At 36.3% G+C, this 5,215-nt stretch overlaps 1 pseudogene; it reads left to right on the forward strand.

The window, feature by feature from the left end:
• The first annotated feature begins 1,153 nt into the window (after window positions 1-1,153).
• Window positions 1,154-2,022, forward strand: LOC141491648 (ADP-ribosylation factor-like protein 1 pseudogene; annotated as a pseudogene).
• Window positions 2,023-5,215: the final 3,193 nt, after the last annotated feature.

The raw sequence follows: 5,215 nt of genomic DNA on the forward strand, positions 1-5,215 counted from the left end.
CTATTCTGATTCAAAATCAGTCCTTGAGAAAATATGAAATGGTAAAAACTTTTCTTTGTCACTCAGAATCTGAGTGTTAGGGTTGGAAGGCATCTGAAAAAAATATTTAGCTCAACACCTTTAAATGCAGGAGGAAAGGAAACTGAAGCCAAATGAATAAAGCCCAAGGTTATACAGTTAAATGGCTTCAGAGTCGTGTGGAACTTCCCAGGAAGGATTCTCTTGGGTCAGATTCTACCTCCAGAAAACCTAGGCCTTTTTTGTTCTTTTCTCCCTATCTAGAAGTAAAAAAACATTTATCTGAGAGTCAGAATGCCTGTCTTCTAATCCCACTGTCTGATCTTAGGCAAATTACTTCATTCAATTGGTCAATCAGACTAGAACCTAGGCCTGCCAAGGTTTTAATTCAGTGTTCTTCTAATTATACCAGTTTATAATTATATCAGACAAGCATTCATCTTGTACTCCATTACCAATGCTATCTGGTCCCTATTTGTTATCATAATCCTCTCTAATGGTATTCCCCTTCATGTGTATAGGGTATTCAGGGAGGACTAGAACCTCTGGCAAAAGGGTTTGCTGAGAAGCTGCTCATTCACCTTTGTTGTCCACCTGTCACCCAACTCTCACCTGTGATTCCAAGAAGCCATAGCATGAACAACAGCCACACCCCAATAAAACCATCTCAGTAGATGGGAATAAATCAAGTTGAGGCTAAAATCCCATCGGTGAGTTGAGGGGATGTCCAAGCACATGAAAACTTCCTCTTGTAGTATGAGTTGTTGAGAACAATTTGTTCCAGTGGCCATGAAGGTAGCTGAAGCAAGTATGATGGAATACCTAGAGCTTGGTCAGATATCAAAGATGCCAAGGTCATCCATTCCATCCCAGGTCTTTGGACTTTGCTGACTCAGGAAGAGAGAGAGAGAGTGAGGCTGACTACTTTGTGCAGCCCTTCCTCACTTAAATCTAATTCTCATAAATCAAGACATCACCTGTGATGTCCTTGGACCTCTTTGAAAATGAAGGATGGCCCTCCCTGCCCCCCCTGCCCCCCCCCAGCTGGGAGTCTGACGTGGCCGGGGAGGCTTCGCCGGGGACCAGGCCTGAGGAGGCCGGAGCAGCCACGGCGGCACCATGGGTGGCTTTTTCCTCAACTATTTTTTCCAGTCTGTTTGGAACTCGGGAGATGAGAATTTTAATTTGGGGATTAGATGGAGCTGGAAAAACAACCATTTTGTATAGATTACAAGTTGGAGAAGTTGTTACTACTATTCCCACCATTGGTTTCAGTGTTGAGACAGTAACATACAAAAATCTTAAATTTCAAGTCTGGGATTTAGGAGGACAGGCAAGTATCAGGCCATACTGGCGATGTTATTATTCAAACACAGATGCAGTCATTTATGTAGTAGACAGCTGTGATCGAGATCGCATTGGAGTTTCCAAGTCAGAGTTAGTCGCCATGTTAGAGGAAGAAGAGCTAAGGAAAGCAATTTTAGTGGTGTTTGCAAACAAACAGGACATGGAACAGACCATGACCCCCACAGAGATGGCAAATTCACTTGGGCTCCCTGCCTTGAAGGACCAAAAATGGCAGATTTTCAAAACATCAGCAACTAAAGGCACTGGCCTTGATGAGGCAATGGAATGGTTAGTAGAAACGTTGAAGAGCCGACAGTAGCCTCCCACAGTAAAGGTGACATCAGACATCCCTTCTGGAACAGTCAAAAGAGCCACACACTACCACCAAATGTTATACTGGACTGACTGAAACACTCATAATATTGGAAATAAAATTTTTGTTCAAGGGATATCTTATCTTGATTGAACCAACTGAATGTCTATTCTGTATTATATAATCGTTTCTTGCTTTCCTGTTTTGTCAAGGTAGTGTCTGTTCATTTGTATGGAATTTCTAGCCAGGTATGATCCTTTTGAAAAATGCATCCTTGTTGGAATTAAAATTTAATTTTGGAGTTAGTGGCTGTAGCTTGTTTGTTGTAAACACTAATAAATATCCTGTCAAAAAAAAAGAAAGAAAATGAAGGATGGGGGTGGCTAGGTGGCGCACTGGATAGAGCACCAACCCTGTAGTCAGGAGTACCTGAGTTCAAATCTGGCCTCAGACACTTAATAATGACCTAGCTGTGTGGCCTTGGGCAAGCCACTTAACCCCATTGCCTTGCAAAAGCTAAAAAAAAAAAAAAAAATGAAGGATGAACAAAATGAAGTTAGGTGAAGTTGGCAGAGTCCATATTCTTACCTTTATTATAAATATCTATTAGAAATAAACGATTACTTTCTGAAAAAGTTTTGATAGAATACAGCACCCATTCCTACCAAAAACACTAGAGAACACAGGAATGAATAGATGGTTCCTTAAAAAGATAAGCAGTATCTATCTGAATCTGCCAACAAGCAGCATATGTAATGTGGATAAGCTAAAGTCTTCCCAATAAAATCAGGGGTGAAACACGGATGCCCATTATCACCACTATGATTTAACATTGTAGTAGAAATGTTAGCTTTAAGGGGCAGCTAGGTGGCACAATGGATAGAGCACCAACCCTGGACTCAGGAGGACCTGAATTCAAATATGACCTCAGACACTTAATAATTACCTAGCTGTGTGGCCTTGGGCAAGCCACTAACCCCATTGCCTTGCAAAAAAAATTTTTTTAAAAGAAATATTAGCTTTAGAAATAAGAAAAGAAAAGAAAAAGAAATTGAAGGAATTAGAATCAGTAATGAAGGAACAAAACTCTCATTCTTTTCAGATCTTATGATGGTATACTTAGAGAACCTAGAAATTCATCTAAAAAACTGTTGGAAACAATTAGCAATTTTAGCAAAGTCTCAAAATATAAAAGAACTCCACCTAAATCCTCAGCAGTTCTATACAGTAGCAAGAGAAAGAAAGAGAAATCCCATTTAAAATAACTTCAGACAACATAAAATACCTGAGAGTCTACATGCCAAGTCAGACTCAGAAACTATGAAAACATCTATAAAACACTTTTCACACAAAGAAAATCAGCTCTAAATAACTGGGCAAATATCAAATGCTCACGGATAGATTGTGCTAATATAATAAAACTGACAATTCTAACCAAATTATATTGCTTATTTAGTGCCCTACCAATCAAACTTTCAAAAACTACTTTAGTGAGCTAGAAAAAAATAGTAACTAAATTCATACAGAGGAACAAAAGATCAACAAAAATGCAAAGGAAGGGGAGCTAGCCATGCCAGATCTAAAATTATATTATAGAGTCAGTCACCAAAACTTTCTAGTACTAGCTAAGGAATAGAGTGGTGGATCAATGGAATAGATAAAAGAAAAGAGTCTATTACTTTTGATAAACTCCAAATCATTCACTTTTGATAAACCCAAAGATTACAGTTTCTGGAACAAGAACTCATTCTTCAATAAAAACTGCTGGGAAAACTGGAAGATAGTATAGCAAAAACTAGGGATAGACCAACATTTCACACCCTATACCAAGATAAAGTCAAAATGGATCTAAGATTTAGACATAAAAAATAATATTATAAGCCAATTAGGAGATCAAGGAATACTTTACCTATGAAACCTATGGAAAGTGAAGCTGTTTATGACCAAAGAAGAGATGAAGAACATTATAAAAGATAAACTGGATAAATTTGATTACATTAAATTAAAAAGGTTTTACACACAAAAAATGACAATCAAGATTTAAAGGAATGTAGTAAATTGGGAAACAATTTTTACAACTAGTGTTTCTGATAATGGACTTGCTTCTAAAATATTTAGAGAATTGAGTCAAATTTATTAAAAATTTATTTTTAATTTATTAAAATTTATTTTTAAAATTATTAAAATTTATTTTAAAAAGACATCCCCCAGTTGACAAATGATGAAAGGATATGCAAGGCATTTCCCAGACTAAGAAATAAAAGCTATCTATAGTCATATGAAAAATTGCTCCAAATCATTATTGATTAGAGAAATACAAATTAATTCAAAAATCTCAGATTGATAGTATGACTAGAAAGATAGTGATCATGTTGAAGAGGATATGGGAATACTGGGACACTAATGAATTGTTAGCAGAATTGTGAACTGATCCAACTATCCTGAGAGGAATTCTGAACTATGTCCAAAGAACATTGAAACTGTGCACACCCTTTGATCCAGCAATACCACTACTGGATCTGTACCCTGGAAAGATCATGAAAAAGGGTAAAAATTCCACATGTACAAAAAATATTCATAGTAGCTCTGTTTGTAGTGGCAAAGAATTGGAAATTGAAGGGATGTCCATAAATTGGGGAATGAGTGAACAATTGTGGTTATATGTATGTGATAGAACACTATTGTTCTATAAGAAATCACAAGGGACCAAATTTCAGAAAAGCCTGGGAAGACTTGCATGAATTGATGTTGAGTGGAGTGAGCAGAACCAGAAGAACATCATGCATCATAACAGCAACATGGGGTGACAATTTAAAGGGCTTTGTGATGGAGAATATCATTCATATCAAGAGAAGGAACTATGGAGTTTAAATGAAGATCAAGGCTTATTATCTTCAATTTTAAAATTGTCTTATGTATTATGTAGTTTTGTTATCTCTCTTTTCTTTCTTCCTTTTGGATCCAATTCTCCTCTAAAAACACATTCAATTTTGATCCATGTATTTAGTATGGTTACAAATGCAGACCTATATCAGATTGTTTTCTATTGGAAGGGGGAGAAGAGACAGAAGAGAGGGAGGAAGGAAGAAAAATTGTAAAAGTCAGAACCTTGCAAAAAATTATCGGTAAAAACTACCATTGTATGATGTTGGAAAAACAAATAAAATATTTTCATAATTAACAACAACAAAAAAAGAGTTGGAATGAAGATCATCAAAGTCAGTATTCTCCTCCCTTAAATATGGGGAACCTGACCTGTCCAAAATCACACAATTTATAAATAAAATGGTTTTGATTTGGAAATAAGTTCTCAATTTTCCAGGTGATATGAAAAAAAAAATAAAAAGCCTCTATTATTAAAAATAAAAAGAAAAGAAATAAATGATTGCTATTCTCTGGCTAGCACTCACTTCACTCGCCTCTGAATTTCTTGCCAAGTGTGGATACTATACTCACTACAAGACCCTCAAGGAAGCATTCTGAATTTTTCTAGATCAGAACCAAAATTGTAACTTTTTTAGTTCATGGCTTTCATAA

This window comes from Macrotis lagotis, chromosome 6, assembly GCF_037893015.1.
Source record: "Macrotis lagotis isolate mMagLag1 chromosome 6, bilby.v1.9.chrom.fasta, whole genome shotgun sequence".
NCBI lineage: Eukaryota > Metazoa > Chordata > Mammalia > Peramelemorphia > Peramelidae > Macrotis > Macrotis lagotis.